This window comes from Borostomias antarcticus (assembly GCF_949987555.1).
Source record: "Borostomias antarcticus genome assembly, chromosome: 2".
In the NCBI taxonomy this organism is placed as follows: Eukaryota; Metazoa; Chordata; class Actinopteri; order Stomiiformes; family Stomiidae; genus Borostomias; species Borostomias antarcticus.
Window position 1 is genome coordinate 23,701,588 of NC_140235.1, and position 15,677 is coordinate 23,717,264.

The following is a 15,677-nucleotide window of genomic DNA, read 5'->3' on the forward strand; positions in this document are numbered from 1 at the left end:
TCACCACAGCAGACATGCCAGGCTTAATAAAGAGATATCCAGTCTTTCTTTCCATCCCTCTCTCTCTCTCTCTTTCTCTCTCTCTTTCTCTCTCATTCTCCTGCCAGTCTGTCTGTTTGTGTGACATTATCCTCCTCCTGTTTGAGGAGAAAGGGGTGTATAAATAGAATAGTCTGCCCCCCCCCTCTCCTCTGGGGAATATAAATTCAATCTGGCTCTTGATGAGCGGGCGTGCGGAGATTTAATCAGATGACACAGTGATGACAGAGATATCTAACCTAGACGGAGGCAGCTGACCCGGGGACGGAGGTGTTGGCCGGGTTTACAGGGTTTCACACCCGGTTGCAAGACACACCGAGTACAAAGGAGAAGCAGCCTCCGTCAGATTCCTCCTGTAGAATATTCGGTGACCGTGTTTCCTAGGAGCAGAAATCTTCGAGGAGTTTGCTTTCTGTCATCTCCTAGTTGATTCTTCAAGGTCATTCTTAAACTGTCGTCAGCAGTAACACTAATTTACTGCTGTACAATTGATATAATGACTGTATTGTTTAGTATGTTATAAGTAATGTATTAGTCTTTACATGTATTAGTACTTATAATAAGTAATGTATTAGTGAAGTATTGATACTTAAAAAGTCATGTTTAAATAATAGACTTAATAGACATGCTCTGTAATAGTACTTTATTTGTACTTTATTAGGCACAGTTCCTCAGTCTGACGGGGAAGTGTGATTTCACACACTACTCACACACACACACACCCTCTCTCTTGCTGTCTCTCACACACACACACACACACACACTGTTCCTGATGCAGACTAATATCCTAGTGGCACGACCATACTTCATAACACAAGGTGGAGGAGAGGAGAGGAACTTGACCTTGTCTGAAATAGCCCTCCAGACCAGCCAAGAGGCCGACACCTGGGACCTGACCTCTGACAGTCAGACAGAGGAGCAGTTCCTCTCCTCTGAGAGAGGGAGGGAGAGAGAGAGAGAGAGGGAAGAGAGATCAATGAAGTAAAATGAGCTTCCAAAAACCCATAAAAAACAGCCTATCCATCGTTCTGCAAGAGGAGGGATGAAGAACAGGAGGGATGAAGAGGAGGAGGGATGAAGGCAGCGTCCGTGCCTGCCAGCAATGGAGGAAAATAGGTTTGATGAAGACATGATTTCACGTGGGAGATTATTGAGTTGACTCTGAAACATGTTCTTTTGATTGGGGTTTGAAATGAGTTAGAGGAGGGTGTGGGGATGTGTCGACTAGAATAGGAACTGGCATTTGTCCTTCATTGTTTGACCTCCCCCCTGGCATGCATTCACACACACACACACACACACACACACTGTGTACACACTCACACTGTCACAGTAGAAACACACAAATTGGAAGTATAGACATCCGGCATTGCAGTATGTAGAACATTCCAGAGTTATACACAGTTTCATCATCTCTAAATGGAACTCCCCACCCTGCTGAATCAAAGTGCTTCCTCAGAACACCACAGTGCTCCTGATTGGCTAAGCGGGCTCTGATAACCTGGACATCTCGACCTGCTGCAGGCAATTAGCAGGACTGACAGCAGCACCAGTCTGTGTGTGTGTGTGTGTGTGTGTGTGTGTGTGTGTGTGTGTGTGTGTGTGTGTGTAACACTCCAGTCATTAGCATGCCCTAGACAATCCTTTCCTATTTAGATGAGTTCTTGTGTTGTTGTCAGCTTCAAGACAATACATTATAATTGCGGTGTGAATATAACATTGTTCATTGCAGTGTAAAAGACCGCATTCCCTACGTCCAGGATAAGGGCTCTGTGTGCTCATGTCCTAGCCCCCCTCCCCTCTCTCTTTCTCTCTCTCTCCCTCTTTCCCAATTCATTTCAAAGGCTTTATTGGCATGAGAGTTTCAATAACAATTTTGCCACAGCAACAATTACAGCAACAAGTACAAATTGACCAAGTAATAATTACAGCAACAAGTTCACATTGACCAAGTAATATATAATACACAATAACAGTAATAAGTAGTCAATGGATTAAATGAAGATAATGATATATAGTAGGTTAAGTAGTAATACACAATAACGAGCCAGTAGTTGCCCCATCACTCCCGAGGCCCCTGCGGTCGATGGAATTGTCCTGGCCCTGCAGTGGTGGAATGAACTGCTCACTGACGTCAGGACAGCAGAGTCGCTGCCCATCTTCCACCGCAGGCTCAAAACTCACCTCTTCAAGAAGCACTACCAGGATCCTCCCTCTTAAGCACCTATTGTATTTTTATTTTGCTACTCTTGCACTTTGACTTGAGTACTAGATTAGAAAGGAGATGCACTTTTGAGTTCTGGCAACTACTTGTACACTGACTTTCTATGTTCAATGTAATTATTGTTAATTGCTTTGGATAAAAGCGTCTGCTAAGTGATAGTAATGTAATGTAACAGCAATAAGTAGTCAATTGATTAGATAAAGATAGCAATATATACTGTACAGTAGGTTAAGATAAGATAACAGTATACATTAGAGTAAGTCAAGATATTTATATTCAGTGATGTTGTTTTAGAAATGATGTGTTTCTCACTTTGGGACATATTGTGCACATAGGCTGCACGTCCCTCTCCCTGGTATAATCCACTGCTTTACATTGTCATCTAGCTCTGCAAAGGCCGGTACCAACAAATCAAATTTATCATAGTACTCCACTCTGGTGTGATCATATTTGTCACCCCTTAACAGGAAGTGCTTCTCTGTCTCTACCTCACCTGTTGTGTCGTGACCACAGGCTCTTTCCTCCGTGGTAGCTAGGTCGTCCTTTCCTCCTGTGTTCTCCTTTCTCTCTCTCTTTTTCTCTGTCCCTATATCCTTATCTCTCTCTCTCTCTGCTTCTTTATTTATCCCTCCCTTCTACCCCACCTCTCTCTCCCTCTCTCTCTCTCTCCCTCTCTCTCTCTCTCTCTCTCTCTCTCTCTCTCTCTCTCTCTCTCTCTCTCTCTCTCTCTCCTCCCTCCCTCCCCCCACCTGTTTATGGGTCTTGTTAATTGGACCAGAGTGTCAGCCCCCTCCCATCAGCTTCTGGACATGCTCAAACACACCGAGCAAACAACCAATCACCACATCCTGTATGTCAGCTGGCCTTATTTTCCTCTCAAAGGCCAGAACTGTCAGCCAGTCCACAACACACACCCATCACTTATCTCTCTCCTCTCCCTCCCCCGCCTCTCTCTCCCTCCATCCATCTCTCCATTAGTATTACTATCAGCAGGGTGATCATGTGTGATGATTGTGTGTGTGTGTGTGTGTGTGTGTGTGTGTGTGTGTGTGTGTGTGTGTGTGTGTGTGTGTGTGTGTGTGCGTGCGTGCGTGCGTGCGTGCGTGCGTTTGTGAGTTCTTGGGGAAGACAGAGCCCTGGCAGGGTAAAGGTTAACAACATTAGACATAGGAACTGAAATTCAGTGGCAGCAGGGGGAGGGGGGTAGACTTTAAAGGTTGCGCGTCATTTGGATTACAGTCACACACACACACACAGCCCATTAAGGTCCCCAGCCAGGTGGACACCACAGGATTAATCCATGCAGATCTATTTCCCCCCTTGGGCTCATACTGTAACACACTCACACACACACAGACTCGCATGCACCATACACACACACACATACACACAGACACACATGCACCATACACACACACACACATACACACAGAGATATACAGGATAGGCCTATTTACAGCATAATCTGTCTATGGGGGTAAAGGGACACTTTAACCTCAGACTCAGCAGTGCAGAGAGAGGGAGAGGGAGGGGAGAGAGAAAAGACAGGGTGAGAGAGAGACAGCCTCATTCTGACAGAGTAAATCAATAATCAACACAGTGTGTAACTCAGGGAGAGAGCAGTGATTACACAGTTTAACTGTACCTGCTGCTCCAGTCTGCCAGGCTAAGCCAGCCCTCTCTCTGGTCACCCCACCCTGCCCCAGTCACAGCTTTAATGCTTTGTTTGTCCTCTCCTCCACCTCTCCTCCTCTCCACCTCTCCTCCTCTCCTCCTCTCCCCCTCTCCCTCCATACACCAGTAATTAAACTCGGCTCTCTTCTCTTTATTAGCTTATCTGTTCTGTGACATTGTCAAGGAGTCTCTGTGTGTGTGTGTGTGTGTGTGTGTGTGTGTGTGTGTGTGTGTGTGTGTGTGTGTGTGTGCGGGGGGGGGGGGGTTGTTATTGGTGTGTGTTAAGACATTGATTTTTAGTAGTTTCAGGAGTATAAAAGGGGGTGCTTAATGACAGTATGAACACCCACTTCTATCAGAGAGAGGAAAACATTTAGGATATGATAATGATACTAGAGACAGACAGATAGAGTTATAGACAGAGAGACAGACTTAGCATAACCATGACAGCATCAGGGAGCTTTAACATGCCAGTGAATGCACCAAAAGAAAAAGCTCTAACAACTCTAAATGCAATTAAGAGAACATTTTATAATTACCAATTTCCAATTCAAATCTGGCTCAAAATATTTGATCGCGTCAACCACCTTAAATCCAGCCCCCTAGACACCCTCCATTCCAAAGCTATCCAAACCCAAGAGCTGAGCCCAGAAAAGAGTCCACTATGTCAGCTGATGCTGAGACTAACTACCCCCTCGCAGACACACTGACCAGTCTCACACCAACACTGCTTTCCAAACACCAATCAGAGTAAACCACATTATAACACAGTGTAAAGAAACCTATTTGGAATCTTGGGAAGATGTAACTAAAAGCCAAAGTAGATTAGAATGTTATCTGGTCCTAAAAAGAGATTATAAATTGGCAGAATATCTCTCTACTGTCAGAGATAGAAAGCAGAGACAGATCCTAACCAAGTACAGGCTCAGTGACCACAAATTGGCAATCGAAAAAGGACGACAAAAAATCATGTCAACCGAAAGAAAACAATGTGATCACTGTTTGACAGGTGAAGTTGAAACAGAGATGCACTTCCTCCTATACCGTAAAGCATTCAATGAAATAAGGAACATCCACTTTAACAAGTTTAACTCTGTCATTCCAGACTTCAAACAACTTAATGACCTCTCAAAACTAAAAATACTCCTAAGAGAAGGAGACAGGGCGTGTATGGCTTCCCAATACGTACTGTATCTGTATGCCACAACCTGAGGGACAGTGAATGACCTAGACACGCATATATTCATACACAAACACACACACACACTCGTGCACACACAAACAAATATACATATACACTTTGTGATTATTATTACCATTTATTACAGCATTTCTTATTCATATATATGTTGTTATCTCTTTTTGTTTGTTTTTAATTAGTACTATGCTTTGGCAATATTTACGTACAGAGTATTTCCTTCTAATAAAGCTTATTGAATTGAATTGAATTGAGAGACAGATGGAGAGAGACAGACAGAGAGATAGACAGACAGACGGACAGACAGATGTTCAGCAGGATAAGTGAGTGTTATCAGTCTAGTTTCCAGCAGACTGATATAGTCACGTTGTGTTTTATCTGTCATGGCCGCCAGTCTGTGAAAGACCCAACATCTGCAGTCCCTACAGGTCCCAAACCAATCAACAGTACCTCTGCTGAAGACAGCAGTGTGACACACACACACACAGACCTCCAATACACCCAGCCTTGTCTGTGGCTCACACATGAGGTGTGTGTGTGTGCGTGTGAGACAGTCATGTTGAAACAGTTCTTTACAGCCAGTTGTAAGAACTGGAGGGAACAGGATGATTGCCTGCCTGTAGATTACTGGAGAGGAGATGTTAGTGGACGTCTCTGGCTTTTATCACAACGTGACCTCGCACACATTTGAAGAACAAATACACACCTACGCACACACCGACACACCCACACGCTCCGAGACAAACAGGCCTATCGGACGAAGCCCAGCTACGTGATCTGGCGACAGAGGAATGGTTTAACCTCTCGCCGCTCGGCCCTCTGGGAGCTGCCATTTTTCAATCCTTGGAGCGGCAGCAGGCCAGAGGGGATTCTGGGTAGGGATTGGCATGGAGATGGAATGCTGTTCAATGCGCTGCAGCAATCAGGAGGGGTTGCCATGGCAATTCAGCAACTTTTTTTTTACCCAGCTGTTTTTCCAGGAGAGAGAGAGTTGAGGGAGAGGGGACGGGTAAATAAAGAAGCAGAGAGAGAGAGAGATAAGGATATAGAGAATCAGTTGTGTTGTAAACAAACTGCTGTTAGACCTACAGTACATGGGTTTGAAACATTTTGGCATTTACTGTAGGACATGCTCCCATATTTATATGATTTTTTGTGTTTCTATTTCAGCCTACTCGTGTGATTATCATAAATGTCGTCATTATGTTACATCATTGTCATATATTTAATCATCATGCATTTCTCCAGATGGTTTGTCTTCAGGCCCGTAGCCAGGGGGGGATCGGATGGATCGAACAACAAACCCCCCCTCATGACCAAAGGTCCAGAATTTAAGACAAAAGGTCCCCCCCCCGCCTGACAATCAAAATAACCTGTCCGCACCACCAACCCCCCCGTCAACAAATTGAAACAACAACCCCCCCCCCCCCACAAGGCTCACTACGGTGGTCTTGGATTCCGTAAACGCACCTTTGGTTGTCATCCCACTCCTCAGCACCCCATAGCAACAATCTGCACCAGCCTACCTGTTCATGTTCCAGAGCTCTTCACAGTCATAGCTACACACACACAGGTAATATAAGGTCATACGATTTAGCTTGGCTGTGCATTGGATGCGCTAAGTGGTGTATAGAGCTCACAGGTCAAGTGAGGCCAGCTATATACAAGAGAACCGTAACTTGTTGGACAGGTATATTCTCTACCCTGAGAATTGAGAAACACCTCTCAGTGTGTGCGTGTGTGTGTGTGTGTGTGTGTGTGTGTGAGGTGGTTGCTCTGCTACAGCATTCAGGGCAGGTATTTTTAGCAGTCGGAGCATCACACTTCACAGGGAGGGCTCATGCTTACTTGCGGCAACCAATGTTCTCTCTCTTTCTCTCTCTCTTTCCCTCTCTTGTCCTTTTTCTCCCTTTGTTTCTCTCTTACCCTCCCTCTCCCTCCTCTTCTGCACTCCCTCTCTCCCCCCCGCTCTCTGCCTATCTCCTTTTCTCATCCTCTTTCTCCCTCCTCTCTCTCCATTCCTCCCTCCCTCTCTCTCCCTCCCTCCCTCCGTCTCTCTCCCTGCTGACAGACCGTGATGAAGATATCTCGCCGTGGCAACACCTGCGGAATCCTTGATCAGACACAGCTGATGCGAGACGAACTGTACTCCTCGTCCTGTTTCACCTAGGGGGAGAGGGGGAGGGAGAGAGAGGGGGAGGGAGATAGGAGGGGGAGAGGGGGAGGGAGAGAGAGGGGGAGGGAGATAGGAGGGGGAGAGGGGGAGGGAGATAGGAGGGGGAGAGAGGGAGGGAGAGAGAGGGGGAGGGAGATAGGAGGGGGAGAGGGGGAGGGAGAGAGGGAGAGGGAGATAGGAGGGGGAGAGGGGGAGGGAGATAGGAGGGGGAGAGGGGGAGGGAGAGAGAAGGGGAGGGAGATAGGAGGGGGAGAGAGGGAGGGAGAGAGAGGGGGAGGGAGATAGGAGGGGGAGAGGGGGAGGGAGAGAGAGGGGGAGGGAGGGAGGGAGAGAGAGGGGGAGGGAGATAGGAGAGGGGGAGGGAGAGAGAGGGGGAGGGAGATAGGAGGGGGAGAGGGGGAGGGAGGGAGAGGGGAGGGAGAGAGAGGGGGAGGGAGATAGGAGGGGGAGAGGGGGAGGGAGGGAGAGGGGGAGAATGTAAAGGGAAATCACCCTGATTCTGTGACATTACCATGAATAAAAGATTTGTGTTGAAATGCTGGAATGTTGTTGCCTAACTGAATCGCACAAAAGGCTTCCATCCGCTCGTGTCATTCTACATTTGGTGCCATTCAAAAGAGTTTAACTTTCACACACATTCACATAGATATACACACACACACTGTTCTGTTCTCCAGCCCAGCATAGCTCAACCCAGCATAGTCCGGCCCAGCATAGCCCAGTCCGGTCCAGCCCAGAGGCTGCAGTGTGGTGCTGGTGCTGACCCGTACCCCCTGGAGCAGTCATGTGGTCTGCAGCAGCTGCTCTGGAGGACAAATCAATTCTAATGTCACCCGCCACCACGACAACCCCAGACCCCAGGCAATTAGAGCTGCTTCCTCTCTCTCTCCCTCTCTCTCTCTCTCTCTCTCTCTCATTTGCACTCTCTCTCTCTCTCTCTCATTTGCACTCCCTCTCTCTGTCACTCTCTCTCTTGTTCTCACTCCCACTATTCCTCTGTCTTTCTCATCCTCACTCACCCTCACCCTCTCTCTCTCCTTCTCTCTAGCTATCTCTCTATCCATCCATCTCCTTTAGTAAACTGATTATGACAAAGTGCTTTCTCTCTTTGTGCTGAGTTCATCAAGCTCTGTGATGGATTGGATGCACAGGACGAATATAATATTGTATAAAACCGACCTTAACCACATTAAAAATGGATTTTCTTAATCATCAAAGATGTTGATTTATGGGACGCGGTCACGGCTTCTCTCTGAGCTTCTCCTCTAAGACATCTGATGCTGCCCTGTCAGTTCAAATAGGCTCGGGTCCAAATTCTCAGGGTTACTATGACCTCTGTGTTTGGATATCACTTGCCATTATGAAGTGTGTGAAGGTGGATGTGATATGTGGCTCATGCTTGTGTGTGTGTGTGTGTGTGTGTGTGTGTGTGTGTGTGTGTGTGTGTGTGTGTGTGTGTGTGTGTGTGTGTGCGTACGCGTGCGTGTGTGTACTAGGCAGCTGAGGTGTGTGTTTTGCAGTCAGGCAATCTGCAGAGACACCTCCTCCTGGGGGAATCCTGGGAATCTCCAGAAATCTGGAAGATTGTGTTCATGCATTTGTGTGTGTGCGTGTGTGTGTGTGAGAGAGAGAGAGAGAGAGACGGAGAGAGAGACGGAAAGTTTTGTGGTCAAGAAGGAGAAGGAGAGAACTCCACCTGGAGGAGAGCGGAACCTTAATGACTCAGGGAATGTGAAGTGGGCAGGAGGGAGGGAGGGAGGGAGGGAGGGAGGGAGGGAGAGAGAGAGAGAGAAAAGGAAGGAAGGAGGGACAGAGAGGAAGAAGCGGAGGGGGGTTCAGCTTGGCATTAATCAAGCCCTCGGCGTTGCAGGGCTCCCAGCCCCCGCTCCAGGCCATCACCGGGGCCAGCCCACCAGGGGGCCCCTCGGGTTGCCACGTCCTCCTTAGTCATCTCTCTCTGTCTGAGGGCCCCGCTGCAGGAGAGACATGCTCGCTCTCCCCCCTATGGAGACACACTCTCCCAGGCAGCCAGGTGTGGGGGGGGGGTGGTCAGGGTCAGATGAGGAGAGAGGAGAGCCAGAGAGAGAGAGGGAGAAGAACAGAGAGAGAGAGCGAGAGACAGAGAGGCACGGAAGGAGAGATGGTGAGCGAGGGAGACGATCTCCTTCCTGCCGCGAAAAGCAAATTCCTACCTGATTCAGTGTCGAACGCGTTGTTGCCCCCCCCCCCCCCCCCGCCCCACCCCATCTGACTCACCGACCGCCGTGATGGGGGGACGCGAACAAACGAGAGAGGGAGAGGTGAGGCCCCCCGATCTGGCGGCGTGCCGCGGGTTTGCCGCCCGCAGATATATGGATCCCGTCCCGTGGATGATGACTCATCAGCAGCCAGCGCTCGCCATCACTTCCCCGCCCTCGTCCCGGTGGGGGTGGGGGTGGGGGGGGGGCACATGCACACCTGCATTCATCTGTTCCCTGTATGTGTGTGTGCATGTGTTGGTGGGGGGGGGGGGGTTCTCTGTGACAAGATTAGACATGAGGGCTCTACAGTGTGGCAGGGCCTATGAAATGACGTCTTGGTAGATCACCTGACAACACAGACATCATGGAGTTGTCGGTGCGGGCCGTGTTGACCCAGCCTAACTCAGTTACCCCTGCCTGTAATCCAATCTCACCAGATTAGGATTGGACAGCATGTCGAGAATTACCCACGTTTGGCAGGCATCCCCCCCTATCATTCACCATCATTCCTCAGAATAGACCGGTGTTGATACTGTGTGTGTCCGTGTGTGTGTATGTGTCTGTGTTGGTCTGTGTGTGGACGGAAACAAAGGTCTCTACATGAAGCGGGTGTGTATGGTAGCTTGACAGTAGATCCTCTGGTCTATGGGAGTGTGTTTAGGGGTGAGCTGGAGTGGTTGCTAGGGTCCTCTCTCCTCGCCCATATTTGCTAGGGTTCCCCCCGATCCCTACTGTAGTTGAGCTAACAAAGCATGTGGGCTGTATTTCTGGTTACACCTGTCTAGCGCTCTCAGATCTACAGTAGATGGTCTGGGTTACACCTAGCCAGCGCTCTCAGATCTACAGTAGATGGTCTGGGTTACACCTAGCCAGTGCTCTCAGATCTACAGTTTATAGTCTGGGTTTATGGACTGGAGGCGCAGCCGCATCGATCACCTGGGCCAGACACTCACCTATAGGAGAGAATCCACACTAAAACACAATCTGAGCTGTTGGGGTCAAGCTGGGCCCCCCCCCCCAGATGGTTCTTCTATTGTAACTAATGGTTCTATATAGCACTGTTTTGTGTATATGGGTTCTAGGTGTAGAGGCCTACTCTACTGGGAAGTGCTGATTCAGCACATGTGTTGCGTTGCTTATACCCAACTCTGTTCCCTGAGACCTTTAGGCGTTGTGGTCATGGGGGGGTCACCCCCCCCACACACACAGAGAAGTGCTGAGCAGGCATGTGGGCTATTATAGGCCGCTCCACAGATGTTGCCGTGATTGATTTGTTCATTTATTGTCTGAAGGCAGAATGTGATAAAGTCATTAGCACACTCCCCAGGCGTGATCAGATGCTGGCTGTGAGACAGAGGACAAACGCTAGCTCTAGCTCTACCTCTCTATTCTTCCTCTGTCTCTCTCTCTCTCTCTCTCTCTTACACACTCTATGCCTGGCCCCTCACCTTTCTCTCTCTGACAGGTGATTGATGCCAGTCATCACACTTTCAGGAGTCCAGTGCAGAATGCTGGCAGGTGAGCTCCGGAATCTTCTCACGTCCTCTAGAGAGGATCGGTCACCCCGACAAGTGTTCTAGAACACGGCCCATTACAACCACCATTTGAGTCTGTAGAGCGCCAAAGTCCATTCCTCTGGAGTTCTTAGGCCCAGAAGTCGCCAAACAAATTACAATCATGGAGGGAGCAGCTAGCCACTGGGCATTTACCTGAGGTTTGTAGTTCAGTTCTGCAAGTTTTGTATTTCTTTTGGTGTGAGGTTGGTGCTTTAAAGTGCTTTAAAGGGGTAGTGTGCTATTTTGGACATTTAGCCCTATTGATGGTCTGTCTACCATGAACCTGAAACATAGAGACCATAATTTCAGTATTGTGCTAGCTGCCGTTTTTATGCAGGCTCTCACTGGGCTACAATGGAAGTCAATGTGGCATACGTAAATGCATTGGAAAAACTATGATAAAGTGGTTTTCTGAGACGGGACGCACAGGGTGTAATCTTACCAGTCTCAGTATGCTCTCCTATGAAATGTATCGCAATCCGAATATTTGTTTGACATGGCTTGGACATAAGCATTCCGTTGGCGCTTGTTTTCACTGTTCCCACAGAGGACTACCGTAAATCCTCTAATAGTGGCCTGTATTAAATTATAGGCCGGGTCTCTTACGGTCAACACGGACAAATACAGGCTCCCTATACAGGCCGGGGTCGGTAGTTTTGGTTGCTAGACACGTTGTTTGAGGTGGTAACAAACATGGCGCCGACCAGAAGAAAGTTTGAGTGAAATTTAAAGAGAGAGCTTTGCAGTATGCTGCAGAACGAGCAAGCTGCAAAGCACTTTGGCATCGACCCGAAGAGAATCAGATACTGGAGAAAGCAGAAGGATGAACTGCGTTTAGCTGACAAGAAAAGAACACGGCTAGCTGGTGGTGGGCGGAAGAAAGTTAGCTTGGAGCTAGAAGTATAAGGTGGTCTTAACGCCCGCACTCGGGAGTGGTGGTCGTAACGCCCAAACGTAGTGACAAGACTGATTTCTGGGCTTGTGCTAGCGACATTTTAAACTGCAACAGAAAAGTAACCGACTCTCCTACAATTACATATCATAGAGAGACTACCTTCATATTTTCAGCTTGTTATGTGCATATTTAGTTATATAAAAATGACCACAAATCATCACTATGAATTCTGTGAAGTGTCGCCCTGTAAATATTGCTTGGCGATGCCTCGTCATTGTATGAGAATTCCATATTACGGTACCAATTTTACTGTACATAGGAGTTGGCGGAATGGGAGTTAGTGCAGCCCCCCTCCAGGATTCCAAATTGCAACGCTATAGTCAAAATTAGCAACCCAGTTTAAAACCGACACATCGCAGCTAGATTTGAAAACCGGAATTGTGTAGAGGACACTTTGAGCTACAAAGTCAGCTAAATTGTTATCACCAAACATTGTCTGGTTTTATACATTTACAGTTTTTGTGACGTTGTCGCCTCAGAGTGGGCATTAAAGTAGCCACTTTCACTAAACCTTCACTTTATGTTTACATACCGGTAAGCCTCTTTGATTTGTTTTGTTGGATGACACGGCAGATTTTTTGGTTTGTGTAATGTTTTTGCAATAAAAGTCCTGAAATTAAGGGATTATGTCCATGAGAGTTTAATTTTAAGAAATAAAGGCCGGCCTCTAATATAGGCCTGCCTCCAATAAAGGCCTGGGGCTCTCTGCAGCTCAGTAAATAAAGGCCCCGGCCACTATTAGAGGATTTACGGTATGTGCAAGTCGTAAAATTAGGGTCTCTATGTTTCATTTTCATAGTAGACAGACCACAAATAAGGCTAAATGTCCAAAATAGCACACTACCCCTTTAACCTCTGCAATGCTGTTTCACCAAAAAGAACATCACACCCCATGATCACCATGTAAATCAACCAGCGTTCACTCCATCTACATTCACCCTTATACATTTGACCTAACCTTAGTCCTACAGAGGTAGATGTGGTTCACTCTTCCTGAGCCATGTGGGTGTGGTATCTTTTCCCTGACCTTAGCAGAGAGAACAGTCCGTTGCCTGGGTGTCTGGGGTCCTTCAGGATGCTATTGTCCTTGCTTTTGCATCTCTTGGTGTAAATGTCTTCGAGGTGTGGGAGTTGGCCCCCTAAGGTTCAGCTGACCGTACCACTCTCTGTAGGGCCTTGCAATCCTGCATGCCGCTGTTCCCATACCAGGTGGTGATGTTCCCAGTCAGAATGCTCTCAATCGTGCAGCTCTGTCAAATCTGGTGGGGCGATCTGAATTTGGTGATCTGGACGCCAACATACTTGAAGCTGTCCACTCTCTCTACAGGGGTCCTGTTGATGATTAGAGGGGTGTAGTTCTTCTCCTGCTTCCTCCCAAAGTCCACCAGCATCTCCTTTGTTTTGCTAACATTCAGATGGAGGTTGTTATCTTGACACCACACCTCCTCCAGATACGCCTTCTCATCATTATCGGAGATCAGGCCTATCACTGCTGTATCATCAGCAAACTTAACGATGGAATTGGAGTCAAAGGTGGCCACACAGTCGTGTGTATGCAGGGAGTACAGTAGTGGGAACAGGACACAGGCTTATTTAGGCTATGGCCTAATTTCACTTTTCTCCCTGGCTAAGGAAACACTGTTGATAGTGAATGTTCAAACTGGGCTTTCCCAGGACCCTGTATAATGACAATGGGACGCCCTTTGTTGTGTCAGTGTGTCTGTCTGCTGCCAGCTGACGTTGATTGGTTGGTTTGGAGCTGTCCAGGGTCCTGACTGGCTAGTTTAAGCCATAGCATTGTGCAGCCCTGAGTCCAAACACTTTAGCTTTATTTTCTTCCTTTTCATTATTGCTCTTGGCCGGCACAGTGGAACCAATGGGCTTGTTCCCAAATATGCAAACCTCAGCCACCTGACACTCCAGCCAGACTCAACCAAACGCTAAAGTGAGTGGAAGTACTTCAAATTGTATTTCGACCCAGGTCTGCTGGGTAGGAGTAGGCGGTCTGACTCTGACCAGGTGGAAGTGCAGGAAGAGAGGGAGATATAGATCAGGTACTGATCCAGCTGTTTCTCTGCCAAACCCAAGGTGAGTAATAACCATGTCAGCTCGTAAAGGAATATTTGTCCTCGCACTCAGAGTTCTTCCCTAGCTAGGCGTTCTATTCCGATTTCCGTCGAACCCATTGCTGCTCTGGGAAAAGCATAAATACACGTTACATCATCTTTATTATACCACACACTCGATTCTTTTCATTCTCTCGAATGTGTTTCACAGCTGTTTTCAGAAGCTATTACTTTTGTGCAAGATTCTGGCACCTTTCCTCAGTTCCAGTGTCCTGAACAGGCGGTGTCTAATGCAGTCCAGATAAATGGATTTCATGATGTGGGCCTGTATGGGTCTGAAACATTTCTGACGGTAATTATTAGCAAAATAATTTAAAGTACCTCTAAAATTATAATGTTATAAATTAGGCTATAGCATATAGACGGTCGTTAATTGGAAATATTGAATAGCTACACTATCCTGAATAGAAATTATGATCTGTTTCGTCGCTTTAATAGGCCTATAGCCTATGTAAATGTTAAAATCTACAATGGTGACCCGCTTCAACAATGCCACATCGTCCCAAAATATGCCTGCCTGTCCTTTGTTTAAATGCTATATGAAAGAGGCAGGATATTGTATTTGTAAATATTTATATCAATCGTTTCTCCGTGGATTAGTGTGTCTTTCGTTTGATGGGCTTAATCCGAGTATTCATAGGAGCTAGCTGGCACCAACCACGGCCCGTCTGTCTGAGTGTTACTCCTTGACCGGTGAAAGCTCTGGGAATGGATCTCGAGGGAATCGCTGGAGCAGCATACATTTTTAATGAGGTGTTCACAAGAAAGCTCGACCTATTTTATAGACGATAATAGCGCGTCTCAATCACCCCGTGTTTTGTTTTGGTCTAGTTTCTGTGGTACTGTCGTTAGCCTTCCGAATAGAAATAGAAAACGGTGAAATATCGAAGAGAGCGTAGGTTAGGCCTATAGACCTAATTCCAAAACCTATTTTCGAAAGAAGAAAAGGGCATATGCCTATTATTATCGTACACTACACAGCCTCAATGTGTGTAATATTTCTGGCACACATGAGAAATGATCCAAGACAGAAAGCATGACAGAACAAACGCGTGTAGTTATTTTTCTTGGAAAGAAAGAAAGAAAGAAAGAAAGAAAGAAAGAAAGAAAGAAAGAAAGAAAGAAAGAAAGAAAGAAAGAGACAGCCATATTAGACATATTATGCAGGCATTCCAAATCAAATCTGCCTTTCCCCCGAAGGAACCAGAGGGCACGTAAATGAGCTGCAGTTTGACGAAATCTGTGAGCAACATTCGTTTCCAAATGTTTCGTTGGCCTTACACGTTTTTTCATCTCAGCAGTTACGAGGTCCATGGGCCTGGAGGAAATCCAGACGCTGCCTCCAATGTAGGCCAACGTTAATTTCGACAAAAAAATGTAGGCTATAGCTATATTTTTTGTGAGGTCTTTTTCCATTCCTTCTTTTATACGGCCGTGCCGTGAGCCGCTGTGAAGCCAATTAGGGCCTAACAAATTAGACTATCCTAAG